This window comes from Lactuca serriola, chromosome 2 (assembly GCF_051521515.1).
Source record: "Lactuca serriola cultivar US96UC23 chromosome 2, Lser_US96UC23_V15, whole genome shotgun sequence".
Classification (NCBI taxonomy): domain Eukaryota; kingdom Viridiplantae; phylum Streptophyta; class Magnoliopsida; order Asterales; family Asteraceae; genus Lactuca; species Lactuca serriola.
In genome coordinates, this window is record NC_136409.1 from 237,750,702 (window position 1) to 237,770,674 (window position 19,973).

Sequence of the window (19,973 nt, forward strand, 5' to 3'; positions counted from 1 at the left end):
TACAAACCCTACTAGTGTGTGTGTGTGTGTATATATATATATATATATATATATATATATATATATACCTTAATAAGCATTTAGCCTCAAATGCTGAATTTTAAGAGGTACAATTGTTAATGTAATATGTAAAAACCTTTTTTGCATCGTAGAGAAAATTGAACTTATCGGTCAATGACTGAAAAACTCAAAGATAAGAATTAGGAGTATTCAATTGTACTTGACCGATTCATGACATAATTTAAGGTTGCATTTGTTTTGCAAAATGTTTTTGAAATGAATGAATGTCAAAGGAATTGGAATTTGAATGTACTAGAAACTTAAATATGTTTGGTTGACATGGAATGAAAACTGTTTTCTGTTTGGTTTATTGACTTTCCAAAGGAATTGGAAAATGATTTTTGTAATTTGATAAAAATACCCTTCGTAGTGATTTTTTTCCTTATTCGTATTTTTAATAAACATAGCAAAGTTTTATATAATTACAATATTTTTTTATTGAACTCTTTTATAAATTATAAATTAAAAAACTACTAACATGTATTTCATCGAACACATAAAAATCATAAAAGTATTTTTTAAATAGAAATAAAACAACTATATATAATAGCATAAAGCAACAATGTCATTCATTATTTCCAATCTAAAATTAAAAAAAGAAAGAAACAAAAATAAGTTAACCAAGCACTATTTAAAATAATATCTAGATACCTAGTTCATAATCATATCACTCTTCCAACATGAACCTCATTAATTTCCTCCCGATATTCTCCTTCCAAATTCCAAAAACTTAACACGGTTTCCGAATCATGCATTATTTTCCTACACGCATTAATCGTTTATTAATTGTCACATTATACAAAAAATGATGTTGTCCATTAGTACAACACATGATCATACGACTAGAAAAAAAAATTCCATAGAAGATATCATGGTTAAAATAATTCCAAGGGAGTAAATTTGTATTTAACATATTTAGTAAGGCATATGATGCAATTTATCATAGTTTTATCATAAAAGTAGTATTTTATTCATTTATTTTTCTTCCCACGTGACGATGTTTGGAAGGATACATATAGCCTTTAAGTGATATGAATAAAATATAGAGTAGTAGTTTTGAATACAAACAAAAGTCTCATATTTTCCTCATCTATTTGCTTTTTCTCTTGTTATGTATAGCAGCACGTTTTTTCTTTTTGTTATTTGGTCATAGGTTAAAGAAATGAATAAACCAACAGTTTATCTAATTAAAAATGCATGAAAGTAAAAAACTAACAAACCTATCAACACCATTTTGTGAATTTACATTAGTTCTGAAGCTCTTGTACCATTGGAAACAGTTTCATAGTTTTTCATCTTTTTTAACATGTGAGATCCATTAGTCATATAGGGTAACTGAAAAACTAGGATTGAAAGAAACATGAACACCATTCTCTTTTGGAGGGTTTGAAAGAGATCACTCAATTTCAGATGGTGCTAACAACGTAAGAGGGTTATTATGTGTATTATTAGTTTTTGGTAATGTAGGAAGATTGCTACTACCAAAAGATTATATGTTGAAATTTGTACATGACTAATCTCTTTCAACCCTACCAAAACAAAATGATGTTACTGTTTCTTCTAATCCTATTTTTCAGCCAACCCATATGACAAATGCATCTCACATGCTAAAAAAAAAAGATGAAACAATTATATAGCTTCAGAACCATTTACAGGAGTGGACCGAATGGGCAAATCAGAAGGTTATGCATGTTGCACATAGACTTTGTAAAGGCAAAGTAGTTATTGATTTCATTGAGGCAAAAGCACAAACACTTGGTGTGCATACTTATAAAAACAATGATTTCATATCCCAACAGTAAATCTAATCCCAAAAAATTTACATGTCTGTATGTATGTATAGATAAGTCTTGATACTTTATCCAAATAAACCATAGATGAAGTAAAACAACACTGATATACATATATTACTGTCTATCAAGCAAAGATGAAAGCAGATATAGAATTTGTATAAATCAATAGTAAAATATAGTTGGTTGCAGAAAAATATAAGGATTTAAGAGGCTTACCTGTAAATGGAGATGATACATCAACTACGAAGAACAGGATGAACCACAGACAATACGATGTCACAGCAGCAGCAACCGAAAGATGTAAATTTTTTGGAAAATGAGAATGAGGAAATATATAATCAGGGAGAACGTAATACTATAAAATATATGAAAACGAAAGAGATGATTTTTTTTATTTCTCGCATCGTATAGATAATAGGAAGACAGATAAGGAATTGAATTTAGAATCTTATTCAAAGATGGAAGAATTGGAAATCTTTCAAATAATGAATGAAATTGGTATTATGGAAATCGAATTCCATTCATTCCATAAGCCAAACACGCTTTTCCCCTTGATTTTAGTTTCTAATTCCCTTTAATTCCTTTAGAATCATACGAAACAAACGTGCCATAAGGAGTTTTGGTTACATTCAAACTTGAATCCCAATTATATCGCCCTGTCTCCTTAAATTCTTTCATTTTGTAGATGGTTTGGATTTTAGGTCAGATCTAAGCCCACCGCACATTGATCTTTAAATTGTGTTTCTGAAACTCTCTAAAAGCTGCAAACCACGATACCACCTTCACTGTCTCTTCTCTCCTTGAACTCTCTAATAAGAACCCTAATAGGAAAAATCGTAAACATCAATACCACCTTCTATCACCCCTCTTCTTTCTCACAACCATCATCGTCTCAATGGTGGTACACCATACACTCACAACATTCTCCAGTTTCTTTTTTAACAACCATTAGTCTTGATTTTTTTCTGCCTTTAAAAACCTAATGGTTTCTTCGCCTATCTTCTGTATTCAAAACCCTAATTTTTTCACTACCCACCACCAGATCAATATCAGCCAATGGTGCCGGAGTTGATCAAACCCATAAATCAATTCCATTAATGTCTTCCATGATTTCTGAACTTTTTGATTCTCCTTAAAAATCCGACTTCGAAGCTCATTCTCTTCTTCATCTTCCACACACGAATCAAGCAGGTAATTGGTTTTTTACTTTTCAATTGATCCTCTTATTCATGTTGAAATCAGGTGGAGCATGCACATAGAAATTGCAACTATTTGGGGTTATTATTTCAGATTTCGCCATGTTTTCGTCTCTCACATAGACACAAATGGATATCATCAGGTACACTTTTGCATTCAGACTTTCTTTGCAAACATAAAATTTATATTGACAATTGTTTTGGGTTTATTAATCCATATATGACTATGGTTTCTCTCTCTCACACATATATACCCAAATGGATATCATCGTCTATAGTATTACTCATCCTCCCTGAATCTCTCTTTCTCTATCAATTATGGGATTAATTGGTTTCACTTTGGTCTTTGAAATCTAAAATCTGCAAATAAGGAGTTGCATGAAACATCATAGATTGGTTTTGAGATCCTATATTATCAGAAGAAATAGACAAAAATTAGAGATGCTTGGTCTTTTACCTTCCATAATAAATTTAAATTTTCTTATTTTTAACTATTTAAAATTGTATTTATCATTTGCTGATTTTTACAATTTGCCGACTTTTAAATTCAAGAGACTGTTGGGGTGGTAAACACAGGTAATTTGCACTTGAATATGTTTTCTTAAAGTTGAAAATTTTCTTTTTGGTGCTATAAAAACTGAGGGTTATTTGGTCCGGATTAGACGTTTGTTGGATTCAATGTTGTTTTCGTGCATTCAACTTCTAGTAATTACCTTCTTACATTTCTTTACTACAATATTCTTAGATTTCTTGTAATATCTCAAGGATTTGTATATTCTTATAGGATCAAAAGTTGTGGTAGCAAGGATTGCTTGCAATATAGCAATATGGGAGAAAGTTGCAACATAGACAGGTATCAAGTGTGATCCGATCTGTATGTGTGTGTATGGGATCTAATTTGTATGTATTTACATATGTCATATGATCTATTTTTTATGTGAGAGACCTGATCTGTATATTCGAGTATGATTTGATTTGTATGTCTATGTATATCTTCATTACTTGCCTCCTTCTATTGAATCTCAAGTGTCTGATCACATGCCCCTAATGAAGGGTATGACCATTTTTTTAAAAACCGATGCTTACATTCTATTACAGAGTAAAAAAATTCTATTTTTAACAGTGAAAACAGGAAAAGACTATAGAATCGATGGAAACGGGAAAATACTACATAATCAAGAATTGAGAACTAAGAAGTCTGGAATCTTCCAAGAGTCAATATATCTAATCTTGAAACTGAAAATAAAGTTGAAATAATATTTTCACTTCAAACTAGCCAAGTGGTGTCTTCCTCCATTCAAGGATTTAGAAACCTATGAGTTTTCAAGGTAAACAAAATTATTTCAAATAAGAAAATCAAAGGTGTGGAGTCCATATTCCTCAAAGACATTTTGGTCATTTCATGACAAGCAAATGTAACGACAGCCAACAAAATATATATGGATGTTGCAAAATAACTTCGAGGTGAAGAGACTTGGAGCCAAAAACTAATTACATGAATAATTCTAAAGTAAGGGATTTGGTCGCTTTTCTTTTTGACATAATTGCATTTTTATCTGTATACTAAATAATCTCTTTCACTGTTATAGATGGAACCTTGGGAATGCATAGAGGGATGCTGTGATACATAACAATCTGCTGTCAAAACCATGGTTACAAATAGGTAATGAGCATCTTAAAAGTTTTTGGTCAAAATATATGAATTACTCCTATAAATTTACTCAAAATATGTGAATTCCTTTATGTTATAGCAAGAAATATCAATTTACTTTGAACAACCATTTGATTATGAAAATAAAACAATTTTTTTAAAAAAAAATGTTTAGTTTTGATTAAACATAGTAAAATTCAGAAAGAACAATGATCCTTTTGTATTTTAAATCTTGTGTGTCAGCTTCCTTTTTTTCATGTCTTTGGTTAGCAATCATGTTTTTGTTCTGTTGGTGATGGTTTTCTTATGAGTTATTTTGTTGTGAAAAGCGTGTTTCTAATCAATTTTATTTGTTTTGTTGTTAATTATGTGAAACAATGTATTACTTTAAAGGTTTTTTACTACTTTTGTGATTGCCATATATTATGGGGGAGGGGATGTTAAGGAAGGATCAGAGGGGATGGGAATTGCATATGGCGAATGTATATATAGAAAATTAATATAAACTAGGTGGTGACCTGTACGTGCGTACGTGCGCTGCAGCATGGACACCATGCATGTAGTTTTCAATATCATAAAAAAAACTATTCAGATTAAGTGATTGTAGCATATAGGTACAACACACAACATTTGTTGTGTTGGTTGATACATCAAAATGTAAAATCTGTTGAACTTGGATTTATTGTTTAAAGGTTCCTTTCCATTTTTTTTATTTAAGCTTTAGAGGCCTACAATAAAGTTACTGTTAAATTTTTTATAGAATGGTTTCATTTATTGTTCCGATGCTAATTATAAGTTAATGATAATTAACGAATAATAAAAGTAATTGAGTTAAGAAGCTTTCATGAAGGGTAAACAAAAAATAAATTCTATGAAGGAAAAAAAATATAAAACTGAAAGAGAGTGGGAAAGATAGTAAAGGGAAGTCTAGAAGGTGGAGGAAATAGACTCTGAAAGAAAAAAAAAAAAGAAAAAGAAGTTAAAATATCCGACATATAAAAAAATAAGTAATAATATTTGAGGGATATATATATATATATATATATATATATATATATATATATATATATATATATATATATATATATATAGGCCTAGGTTATTCTATTCAAAGTAATTATTGTGTTATTGTATTCATAAATATGGGCCAATCATTTTACTTATTTTAAGAAAATGATTAATACATATTATTGAATTAAAAATAATCAAAAAATACCATCTAATTTAACTAGAAGGGTATTTTAGTCAATTAATATAGATTTAATAAAGGAAATTTGCATATTTTAAGGGATCATAGATTCTATTAATTTTAAAAATCCGATTTTACGAATTATAAGGTTTTTAATTCGGACATTCTAATAGAATATGTTTGAGTATGTTCAAAAAAAAATATTCTAGAACCATAAAATAATAAAAATATTCTTGAACATATTTCTTGTAGAATAACAAATTCTCGAATCAGCAATTGAAGAATTAAAACAAAAATTATATTAATTCTTATAGAATACATGTAACAATTGCTAAGAATTACATTTGTTGTTAAAGAATAACACTAAAAACTGTAAAATCTGGGAAAAAACATCAAAATCTAACAAATACACTAATTTATTCTAAAAGAATAATGTTGCTAAGAGGCGTCGTTCAAATTTTGTGGTCCGTTCTTCAAGCATCAGCTTCTGTGGAAAATAATCCAATGAATAAATTAGTGAGAAAATATCCATATTCCATTCCAGCACGAATGGAATTCGTGATTCCATTCTGATAGAATTGGAATTCATCTACCAATAATTATATTAATTTGGGGCATTCTAACAGAATATGTTCATGATTATCAAAAAAATCATTCTTTTCTTATAGAATATTATAAATGAAGAAATACCATTCAGTTGAAACATTTTACCGAGCGCTTGGTGTGCATCAAAACAACTTTCAATTTCCTATAAAAATTAGATAATCAGAACAAATTCCCAAAAAAACCTAAACACATCGAGTCTATCAATGACATCATTTAAGACTGTATTTTTTAATCATCCAACAGAAGATTCCTAATTTCGTACATTTTTATTGGGGATTTCGTTTGGGATGGTTCAAATAACGAAAACTAGGGCTTTTCTGCCAATTCAAACTCAAAGAACACCTGATCGATCGGCCTACATGTCTATAAAATACTAAATGCTAACAGATTATACAAACTGAGCATTCATCACTGCAAATAAAACTACTTATTGATATGACTAATATCTATTAACAGCCTCGATTAACTCAGAGAGCAGAGCACAAAAGGGGCAAAACCTGAAATCAGAATCAACCTCCCGTGCGCAGAATTGACATCGAATGCTTTCTGATGGCCGAAGGAATTTCCATGTGATCAATAATCTCAATTCCAAAAGGTGCTACCGGTACATCGCCATGGTTGATCAACAAAAGCTTCTTGATTACTGTCAAGTAATCGTATTTCGCAAAATCCCTCTCTGCTCTTCCTGATTCCTGTATTAATTTCCTAAACTTTATGAAACTCATCTCCATGTAAACAGAGTGATAGAAAGAAGAAGAAGAAGAAGAACCTGGAATTGAGAGATGTAGAAATCGTCTCCAAAAGATTTAGTGAATAAGTGAGTTGGATTGATAGGGTATCTTGAAAAAAATGGAATACCGAGAGTAATGATTCCTTTGACTCTATCTGGCCGGAAAAGACTCAGATGCCATATGGCGGTTGCCCCCCAATTGTGTCCCACCACAAACACCTGATATTCATACTTACATAAAATCAACCCTAACGTTGATTAAAGCTTCATCGCCATTAAAGCCACATACGACATACCTGTTGTTGATTGAAGTGACCTAGAAGGCCGATGAGATCACAGACTATGTGGAAGAAGGTGTAGGAAGAGGGAGAGGATGGGGAGTCAGAATCGCCATAGCTGCGGAGGTTAGGTGGGAGGACATGGTAACCATGGTTACTTAAGTGAGTGATCTGATGACGCCATGAAAACCATAGCTCCGGGAAGCCATGGAAGAGGAGCACTACAGGTCCGTCGCCTTTTTCTGCAACATGCATCGATATTCCGTTGGTTTTGATTTTATGGTGAGCTATTTCACCCATCTTCTTCATCCATTCCATTTCCATGTCTGCCGGAGTCGATGAATATAAGAGAGGAGGGAAGTAGCGGACTAGAAATTGGGTTTTAAAACTGATATCCCTAAATTAAAGGGATATTTATTGATTTATATATTTACCATAATTAATTAAGTATAAGATTACATATTTACCCTTTTGAAATTATTGGCATGTATTTACTCATACAATAACACAATAATTAGTTTAAACAAATGAACCTAGCTCTCTCTCTCTCTCTCTCTCTCTATATATATATATATATATATATATATATATATATATATATATATATATATAATAACACACAATTACATAAAGTTTATTGCAAATTAAAATCAGCTTCAAGATAATTTTTTTGGACTAAAATCAACAAAATAAAGTACAACAATAGTTTCAAGATAAACATGATCATTGAACTTAAGTTGGAATTTGTTGGCAAACCATATGATCAAAATCAAGGGCGGATCCACTTAGGACTAGGGTACACCTTAAATTTTATAAATTTACACAATTCAATTTTTAGCTAATTTAATTTAGTTTTTAGTTTTTCTTTTTCAATTTATTTTTCTTATATATATAAAAAAATTATATCTAGGGGCCGATTTTCACTTTTTACATAGGGTCTTCAAAATACCATATATATATATATATATATATATATATATATATATATATATATATATATATATATATATATATATATATATATATATATATATATACATAATTTTAAAAGGAACACCTTAAAAAAAAATTGGCTCCGCCCTTGATCAAATTAGTGGTCTTACCTGTTTTGGAGATCTCTACACTGTCAACAACGTAAATCATTCAACTATAAGTTAAATTACAATTTAATCTTTTTATTATTATTATAAAACATGTAAATTAAATTATAAGTTTATTTTATTTGCGCAAAAAAATATCAACTCTAGAAATTACTTTCTGCAAAAAGTTTTTGCACCCGCCGCTTGGCGCGGACAAACGGCTAGTATCTATCTATCTATCTATCTATCTATCTATCTATCTATCTATATATATATATATATATATATATATATATATATATATATATATATATATATATATATATGAAACATCCCAAAAGTACGATCCAAAAATTTCGTTTTAAATCCATTTAAGAAAACCATAATTTATCTAACATCATAATAAAGATCATAATTCAGGTATCTCAAATCGTCATAACAAAATACTGTATAAAAATCATGTGTCAAAATATCAGAGTAAATCATCCCATGCTAAAAGTTGTGGTGTGTGCCATGCAGTCATCTCGAGCTCTTCCCCTTGCTAGTGGAAGCACCTGAAACCAAAACTAAAAATTGTAAGCACGAAGCTTAGCGAGTCTCCCCAAGCTACCACATACCATACACATAAGCACATAACAAAATACATTACGCCTAGCCTGCTACCTCGGGCCCCGCCTGGCATCGGATGAATCCGGCATCAGGCCCCGCACGGTATATAGACCTGTTTCTACTAGGCCCCGCCTGTCTCTGGGCCTCACCCGCTATACACATAATCATGTTAGTACATAATAATCAAACACTACACTACAACTACTAGTCTCAAGGCCCCACCTATCTTGGGCCCCGCCCCTATTCGCTAATAATGAGATATGGAACCCCGTCCACACTCAGCTAGTGATGAGGTACGGGCCCCCGCCCACACTCACCTCCCTACCAGGCACATACAAGTATCACAAAGACAAAAAGTATAACTAAACATGCATTCCTTCCTAGGGTACCACCTGGCATCGAACCATAGTTCGGAAACATACATATAGACTTTCCTCGGGCCTTGCCCGACATCGGACCATAATCCGAAAACTTATAAACTACATCAGGCTAACCCCGACATCATATCTAAATGTGGTATACACTAACATATATAAACGGGCCGACATTGGTGCTTTAGACCCGTTCCTACAGGAGAAAACTCACCTCGCAAGCTGACTGCAGAATCCCGTGAATAAACCTCTCGCTGCTAGCTAGCAGATCCCCGAACTATTGATCACTCGTCTCCCCGAGCTATCATTACAAACATAATACTTACTCAAGAGCTGATAATCCTTCTTAGGGTAAAATGACCATTTTACCACCAGTCAAAGTCAACGCTTGGTCAAAGTCAAAGTCAACACCCCGAGTTGACTCAACTCACCGAGTTGCTCCATCAACTCGTCGAGTTCTCTAAATCAGAATCCTGAAATCACGATCCAACTCGTCAAGTCACCCCCTGACTCGCCAAGTTCCCTAGCTACTCATAGTCGCGATTTGGCGACTCAACGTGTCGAGTCCCTTCACAGACTCGTCGAGTTCTACCTTAAACTGGATCAGGACATCATGACCCAACTCGTCGAGTTCATTTATGGACTCGGCGAGTCCCATAGTCTGTTTGGGCCATCTTAACAGATTAAGCCTCTACTCTCCAGATTAAAGCTCCATACTCCTTCTACATATTGGAAGAGCCTTCTTAAGGGTAAAGTTTCCAACTTTACCCGCTACTAGTCCTTCTTAATGGGTTTAGCTAAAACCCTAGTTCTTTAGGACATAGATCTTGTGAAAAAAGCCATAATACTCTGAGCTAAAGCATACTAACATAGATCCAGACCTTAAACCTCATTTGGACACGTAAAGTCTTAGGCTTTCCTTCCATTTATGGCCTTTTGGGGCTTAAAAGGCTATAACAACACCTTAAATATTGCAAGGGGCTTCCATGGTCATAAAGTTTGCACCTTTATGCCATGAAACCCCTTCTAGATCCCAGATCTGAAAGATAAGCCACTAGGGACGTCCATTCTCCACATGCTAACATTCTTGGACCAAAAACCCTCATAAAAATGAAAAGAAGAGATCTAAGAAACCATTGAGCAAGGTTGGGACTTGCTTACATGAAAATGTAGCAAATAATGTGTAGTTTCTGGATCTACTCTCTCCCTCTTGAGCCCTCTAGCTTCCTCTTCTTCCACAATCTTCAAAAATACACAAGGATCACTCAAATGGCTCACAACCTCAAACAAAGCACTAGGGTTTCGTGGATTAGGGTTTGGGACTTGGAGGCCATAAATGAGGCTAAGGGGTGGGTATTAAGATGCTTAAATAGGATGCAAAACCCAAAATCTAGGGTTTCCCAAACCTAGACCAACTCGTCGAGTAAGTCTCTCTACCCGCGTCCAAAACTTATTCCTACTCGTCGAGTTATCCCCCATTGGACTCGACGAGTAGACCTTCAATTTGCATAATATCTTTCCTTAATTAGCCTTCTGGTTTCCGGTGTTACAACATATATATATATATATATATATATATATATATATATATATATATATATATATATAATTATTTTATAAAAAATATGATATGTTATTACTTCTGATATATATATATATATATATATATATATATATCCACTCATACATATGTGGCTAATTAATTAAATAAATATTACTAATATAATTGATTTAATTTATAAATAAATAAAAAAGAAAGAAATAAAGGAAAGACTTGTATAGGTATCCCACACCGCCTGAACAAGAAAGAAGGGATAGAACTTTCATCTATATATATATATATATATATATATATATATATATATATATATATGTGTGTGTGTGTGTGTGTGTGTGTGTGTGTGTGTGCGCGCGCGCGTGCGCCTCCTTGTACCTTATACTTCATTACAAGTTAATAAAGTTGTTGGTGTGATACAAGCTTATCTAATCTTATTCTTACATGTGATTTACGTGGTTTTTTGTATTTGTTGTATATATTCATGACTCGTAAAGCCGTTTCGAAGGTAATCATAGTCACTATGTGGTGACATTATTTCCATGCAATTATTTTTTAATGGAAATAAAAATATTTTATATGTTTAAAAGGTTTGTGTTTTAGTAATAATAATGTATCATATTTTTTTCATAAAATAAATATAGTTGTATAAGTTATTATTTCTAAAATACAAGCATAAACATTTTAAATTAATAAAATATAAATATATTTGTTGAAGTCATGATACAAATATAACTATTTTTATAAAAAATATGATATGTTATTACTTCTGAAATACAAATCTTTTAAACATATAAAATATTTTTATTTTCCTTCTAAAGAAAATTAATTGATTTTAACTAATATCATATTATTCATATATTTAACTATTTTAGCATAGTTAATTATTAGCTAACACATGATTTTTTAATTTTGTTTTGAAAAGCTTAAGTATTAACTAAGAAAATGTTTTTAAAATTTGATAAAACTAAATAATTATTTAAAATTTAATTGTCAAAAGTTTATAACGAACCAATATAAAATTTACCTTATTTATAGCTAAAAGTATGTTTCGGTTTTCATTTTATAATATAAATATGGTAAAACTTATATTGGTTTGATATAAAGTTTTGATATCTAAATTTTAAAAAACAATTTAGTATTATATATATATATATATATATATATATATATATATATATATATATATATATAATATTAAGGTGTATTTTGCAAAAGATTTGTAAATTTAAGGGTTTTTCCGCAAACAATATTTCATGGTAACATGGAAAGCTACTATTAAAGATAAAAATGGCAAATTTGCAGTATAAACGAACCAAAAATTTGTTGGAGAGTACAACCGACATTTTCGGCCAAATTTAAGGTTTCTAATGACAGTATCTATCAAATTTGCTCTTTTTGATAGCTTTCTTAATGGTTGAAGTAGTTTTTTAATTGTTGAACATGTTGGCTGAATCTAGTTTTTCATTGAACCGGTTGATTTTTACTGGTTCATTAACAAATGGTTATGGGCCTTTATAAAAACGCAACCAGACCGGTGAACCGGCCATGTTTCTTGGGTCTATTTTTGTAAAAGAAAAAAAAAGGAAAAAAAAACTGCAAAAACCAACCTACACGGTTTCTAAATTTCAAAAACCGAAGTTGCATTTTCGATTCGATTTCGGCCAAAAGTTGCACCGAACCGGTGTTATGTTCACCTCTATTAATATCAATGTTCTAAATAACGTGAGGTGTGAGATTGACGACAATATCAAAGTTAAGCTTTAGCGAGCAATGATGTTTTTCAAAGTGTGACTCTTTTATATACATTAAAAAAATAAATCATATTATTATTGAATTTTATCAAATGTATCAAGTTTTTAGAAGTGTTTTATTAATATTTAATATAAAAAGTTTAACAAAAACTCAATTATTTTAGGCCTGAGTAAAAAAAACCAAATAAAAAAATATCACCACCTTGAAAATCTTGCGTTGTAAAGTGATGAAGTACGTCTTGACACGTTATTTGGATATCACGTTCCATTACACGCCTTGTGCGCCATGAAGGACACCATGATTAATATATGGAGTTTCTAAATATTAAAATATCATATTTATCCAAGTTAATTTTTAAACATCATATTTATTTTACAAACTTCAAAATATCAAATTGACAAAATTGCAAAAATGGTCCCTGTGATATGCATTTTTTTGGGGTTTTAGTCCAAACCTCGACTTTTTTTGATTCGTGGTCCTTTTGGCCATGTTTGTATGTAAATTTGGTCCCTCGTAAAATTGAAATGACTATAATGCCCTTCTGATATATTTTTTATGTTTTTTCTATTTAATTTAAATAAAAAAAGAATTAAATAATTAATTTGGGCCCACTTATCTCTCTCTCTCTCTCTCTCTCTCTCTCTCTCTCTCAAAATCAAGAACAGATGGAAACACACCCATCACTAATCTCCCCTTCTTCGCTCACCTATTCATCTTCTCTGATTTCCGGTAGGAAACACACCCAAATCTCGATTTCCGGTGGTACTACAAACAGAATGAAAGCTTCATCCAGAAAAGGTTGATGTTGATTATGAGATAGTACTGTGATCTTAGGAAGATTGGTCTCAAGAACCCTAAATCTAATCTGAACCCCAGATGATGGTTTTGATCGGTGAGATTTGTTCTCGATTGGTGGAATGTGATGGATGGGGTAAGTTAAGCCGGGAAGAGGGTTCAGGTCTTGTATGGTGTTGTTGTGAGTTCAAAGTACTCTTCTAGAAATTCCCTAAATCCAAATCATGATGATCTTGTTTAGTTGGTGGTGGATCAAAAATCAGAAAGGGGAGGCGCATTCGTTTTCATCAGATTGAGAAAAGAACTGACGAAGCAGCAAGAGAGGTTGTCTAGTGGTGGATCAAAAATCGTGAGGAGGGAGAAGGGGGTCCATCTAGATCGGCGACCCTTTGTGGGTTTACTCTTCATCAACAGCGGCAACTGTGGTGGTCACTGTCATCTGCGATGGCGAGGGAGATAGACTGTTCTTTCTTTTCTGATCCAACAATTATGCAAGGAAAGAGGTGTTCTAGGTTGTGTTTTCTCGACAATCCTGGTGCGTTAGGTGGCTCCAGGCAACAGAGGAAGAAGAGGGGAACGAGGGCTCTTTTCCCTTTCGATCTCGCCGGAATTTGCAACCACTCTGGTGGTTTCTTTCGCAGTCAACCAGAGAGAGATAGAGAGAGAGAGAGAGAGAGAGAGAGAGAGAGAGATATCTTTTATTATTTTTTTAATTGTTAAAATATATAAATAAATATTAAATTTAAAAATAAAATGAAAGAAAAATGAAAAATAAATACCCCAAGGGTATTATGGTCATTTCAATTTTCGGAGGGACTATTTTCACATACAAACCACTCCAAAAGGACCACGAATCAAAAAAAGTCGGGGTTTGGACTAAAACCCCAAAAAAATGCATACCACAGGGAACATTTTTGCAATTTTGTCTATCAAATTTACACAAGTTCTTATTTTTAATACTTTTTTAGTTTTTTTTTTAACATTTAGTAATCATTTTAAAATATTGTTTTTATCAATTGCCTATTATATCCTTAATAACTAATATAAATAAAAGTTTAAAATGTCATAATTCAAACAAACATTTAATCGGCATAATCGCAACTTCACTAGACTCCATTGTTAAACATATCAATTCTCCATATATTAAACGAATGTCGACGATGATGGCAGCATGATCTGGCCAACAAAAGCTTATTCAAGCAAGATATTAAGGATGATCCGTTCACACTAGTATTTGCAGTAGTGTTGAAGAAAACCTTACTGGAGCCTATGAACAATACTTCCTGCGGAATTGAAACAAAAAACGGAGATATGGGAGTTCAATCCACTCGTTCGACTCAGGTTTGAATGCAAATGCTTGATTGTTTTTAAGAAAATGTTGTTTTGGTTGTAGAGGAAGAACAAGGGGTGACGTAGTAGTGGCGACGAACAATGAGGAGATGATAATTGAGTGTTAGAGCTTGTAGACGACGAGCTTAGTTAAATCAAAGCTGAGGAATAAAAAGAAATTATTAAATGAATCAATTTCTTTTAGCGGGTTTGAATCTTCTAATCACAAATGAACCGTTGAAGAAAATTGGGTATTTGCTTGGAATGTATAAACGGATTTTGAGATCAGAAGAATTATGTTTAGAGAAAACATAAGAAAGATAAAGACAATTTATGTGGAAGATGGGATCACAAATTGATCGCCCTCCACAACCATAAGAGTACTTCGTCTTCTTGAATGGAATTTAATTAATGGAGATTTCAATAGTATATTTAAAACCTCATTTATAAGTAATATATGGTTTTCGTGAAACACTAATAAAGAACCTTAATTTAGCTTTAAGATAAGATAAACATTGAAGCATAAGGTGCTGCTTGTTTTTTCTGAGTCAAAATGTCTACAGTCTGCAAACCATATCTGTAGATCTCTGCAGTAGAAGAGGCGGACTAAACGTCTGCAGTCTGAAAAAAAAAAGACTGTTTTTTTTAACATCTGCGGGCTACTAAAATAAACTGATTTTTTTAAACTTCAAAGTGATTTTTTAATATTTTTATGACTTTGTTATAAATAATTAACGAATCTAGATCAACTTTTATGTATTATTGTATAAAAAAATAAAAATAAAAATGATATGAATTAATGTATATATTTGATAAAAACCAACAACTTTGGTTGCAAAGTTATAACTAAACATTATAATTAGTGATCAAAGAATTTGATACATAAATGGATGAAAATAAACTTCGATTTTTTCAATTAAATCCATTAAAAACGTACCATAAATATTTTCTCGAGAAATTGACGATACTGTATTAAATAATGTTTTACAAAATTTAGCAAAAAAAATATAAGAATATATTATGATTTTTTTTCATATTTATATAAACAACGTCAACGATTATTATTGTAATAAATTTTTATTTATAAATTTATCAAAAATATCATGTTTGTACCGTCGAACGTTTTTTCTTTTTGAAGTTTTGTAATTTTTTTCAAATTGTTTATCATTAATAAAGTTGGAAAAAATATAAATTAAAAAAAAAATAAACTTGAAAAAAAATAAAGATATATATTTTTTTTAGGCTAGAAGATGTCTAAAGATGTTAGAAGACTCTGGTCCACATCTGCGCCAAGAAGAGGGCGTGTAAACATTTTTAAGTCTGCAGACTTCAGAAAAACAAACAGTCTGCAAAGGCTAATGTCTGCGCGTGGTCTGCGTGGTGCAGACAGAAGAGGTCATGCAGATCTAAAGACAAAAAACAAACACTACCTAAATGTAGATGAGGGTATTATAGTCATTTAATAAAAATAATGATTTAAAATGGTTATAATATATATATATATATATATATATATATATATATATATATATATATATATATATATATATATATATATATATAAATGTGGATTTGAATAAATATAGTATTTTAAAAGTTTATGAAAAATAAACATGATATTTAGATTTACCGTGAGTAAATATGATATTTTGATATGTTTAATAACTAGATTATGACTCGCGTTAAACACGGGAAGCATAAATTAAATACATATTACATTAATAGGTGATATTGTCTTGGGTGAAATTTTAATAAAAAAATGTTAGTTATATTCATTTTTACAGTTTTTGGACCAAACTTATTAAATAAAATTATTTAATATTTATATTAGAACAATTTGTTTTTTTAATACAATAATTTTTAACATGAATGATCCATGTGATCTTTGTTTTATCACGACAAGATGAGACTTCTTGATTAAAACATGTTGTGTAGTAGCTTTATGAATTAACTTTGTTCGATGTACCAACCCCCATGAAAGCTCATATGATTCTTTTCATATTGGCCCTGTAAAATCAAAAACAAAATAAGTTGTTATATGTACTAGCAACGTTAAATTTTGCAAAGAAATTCGATAAACATTACAGTTAAAGAGCATCGTCATAACTATAAACATCAAACTCAAATATTTTAATTTGGTCAAGATGGCATAAGCAATTTGATCTAAGGATGAAAAATGTATAAGTGAAACACAATCAAAAGTATTTATTTCTTTAGATGATGAAATAAAGTTTCTCTTTTAGACATAGAATTCAATCTTTTATATTGTAAATGTAAACGTCTTAGTCTTCACCTCTCTTTAGCATCATTGTAATGAATTTTATTATTTGAATCTATAAAATTATAGAATATCATTAATATCTAAAAATAATAATATTTTAATGGTAAATATTTACTAATAAATTTATGAATAATTTCACAAGGATTTATTAATAATTGTTTCGAAACAGTTACAAAATTAATAAAAGTTTACAAGTTCATAAAAAATGGTAGTTTTCTAATATTTATATTGAAGTTGTAATGAATAACATTATAACAATGTTGACAAATTCACATTCAAACGAAATAATAGAGTAAAATATTATTAAATTTCTAAATTCATCTGAGTTTAAACCAAAAAGGCAAATAAATGAAGAATTCAGCATTTCATAAAACCCAAAATGTATTCAAATGATCAAAATTCTAACCCAAAAATGAATAGGATGAAACAAAGTCATCAAAAATCAAACCCCAAAACCAAATAGTATGTAAACAAAATATGAGATTAATAATATTCAAATCATTCAACTACTCAAACAAAATCATGAAAATCATATACTATTTTTCTTGCTTTGGAATTAACAGTTTTGACTTGCCTTCTCTAGAAATACGATATGTCAATGATGTTGATGGTCGTTTGTTTGAGGACATTGTTGTCAAATTATCAACATCGTAAACATCTTCCAGCATGCATTTTAATTATTCATGTCCATACACTTTTTTAAAGGATGTCCATTTAGTTAGTGGACTTGTTGCAGTGCATTTATCAAGATTCAAAGCGGGTGTGATGTTATCACCAGTAAATGAAACAACATCCTAAATGTGGAAAATAAATTCATATGTCAATCTAGAAGTTAATAATAATTTAAAGTATTTAACATATTAGTTTTAGTTATATTATATTTAAAACCTTCTAATTTAACGTGTCTTGAAATCCGAATTCTGCTAATAAAACGTTAAATAAATCAAATTATGGCGCCTATATTTTTAGTACATAGAAATATGTTAGTTGATCAACCGAAATATTAAAAAAAAATGAAATTTAATAAGTGCAGTGTTTGTAGCATTCTTTGTAAAAGAATGTTTCATGTTTGATGTTAAATTTTTTTTTTTCCAATTCAATAATGATTGTATTATCAACAGTGAAGTTTGAGATTGCATAACCATCAACTTTGTTCTCCAAATTATAATGTAAAACTTGAATTTTGAACACCAAATTTTTATCCAAAAGTACATTCAAAGAAGATGGATAAATCTCCATAATACCCTCTTAAAACTTAAAAAAAAAAAGGTTATAAAAATCAATAGACAAAAAGTAAAAAATTAGTATTATATAAATGAAGTTAATATCGATAACCTCGTTAAACTTTTGAAGCAACTCTTGTGCGGTTTTTTCTAGAAGTTTCTTTGCATCATGATCAAATATTGTAAGTAACACCACATCGGTAAAGTCTTGTACTCGAATGATGATTTTGAAACTAAAATCATTAATATAAACAAATTCAGTAAAATAAAATTAGAAAATTTAACTGAAGAGTATAATAATATGTATAAAAAAATTCTTAAAAACCTTAAAACAACATATATGTATTTGTTCATGCAAGTTGAAGTGTAATAATAAAAAACTTATTTATCTTGCTTTTAGTTCGGTCCACGAGTTTTGTCATCATGCATTAAAATGACTTTTATGGCTTTCTCTTAACAAACATAGGTCAACACACACACACACACACACACACACATATATATATATATATATATATATATATATATATATATATATATATATATATATATATATGGATATAATTTATTTTTTACAACTAAAAGAATGAAACTAATATGCTTAAAGTAGATTAATAATTTTATTAATGACCTCTCAATAGGAATAAAGTAGAAATAAGAGATAATAAGAATAGAAAAAAATACAAGAGATTGGAGAAGAAGAAGGAGAACACGGTAAACAAAGAACTTGGAAAAAAGAATAAAAGAATAAGACCGCTAAAGAAGAAACACTGTAAATCATAGGATTCAATCTAAAATCGTAAGAAGAACAACTTCAATGTAATCGTATATATAGGTTGTTTCCCAATAAGGAAATCATTATCTTCCAAAAAAATAAGATCCTAAGATATCATCTTGGAGAATTTTGGTTATTCATCTGAAAAAAATATCATTTTTATTGTGTCAAAATTTCAAATTAATTGACTTTGTTAATTAATAAGTTTTAAATTCAAAACCATTATCTCAAATTGATTTCTTTTACGTGGGATATACCGAGAGATAAATTATAAATAATATTGACTTTAATTTTGACTATTAAATATTTTACAAATTTAATGGGATTAGATTAGCTTTTATAGGTTAATTACTAAATTATTTATATGCTTATTTAATGGGTTTTTTCAAAAAAAAAAAAAAAAAAAAAAAAAAAAAAAAAAAACTAAACAGGTTTGAATTTTGAAGCCAAAAGCTATAAATAATAAAGTTAAATTATGAACAATATTAATTAGAGAAACTGATATCTAGTAAATAAATAGAATGATATGTGATAATTGATAATATAATTGCTAAAGTTAAAGATTCTATAATTGAATCTTATTGTGTTTGAATTCTATTTAAAGAAGATGATGTAACCAATTTGACCTAATGGTGGAAAACATAGGATTGAAATTCAATTAAGGATCTTGATTGCTTCATTGGTAAATTAAGAGTTCT

At 30.1% G+C, this 19,973-nt stretch overlaps 1 long non-coding RNA gene and 1 pseudogene across 1 annotated transcript; one reads left to right on the plus strand and one right to left on the minus strand.

Annotated features, from left to right (window-relative positions):
- Positions 1-2,094: 2,094 nt before the first annotated feature.
- On the plus strand, positions 2,095-3,904 carry LOC145090887 (uncharacterized). The gene is made up of 3 exons (XR_013701812.1): positions 2,095-3,044; positions 3,144-3,192; positions 3,834-3,904. It is a non-coding gene; the product is annotated as an uncharacterized LOC145090887 (long non-coding RNA).
- A 3,100-nt stretch (positions 3,905-7,004) lies between these two features.
- LOC145090204 (epoxide hydrolase 2 pseudogene) lies at positions 7,005-7,812 on the minus strand (annotated as a pseudogene).
- Positions 7,813-19,973: the final 12,161 nt, after the last annotated feature.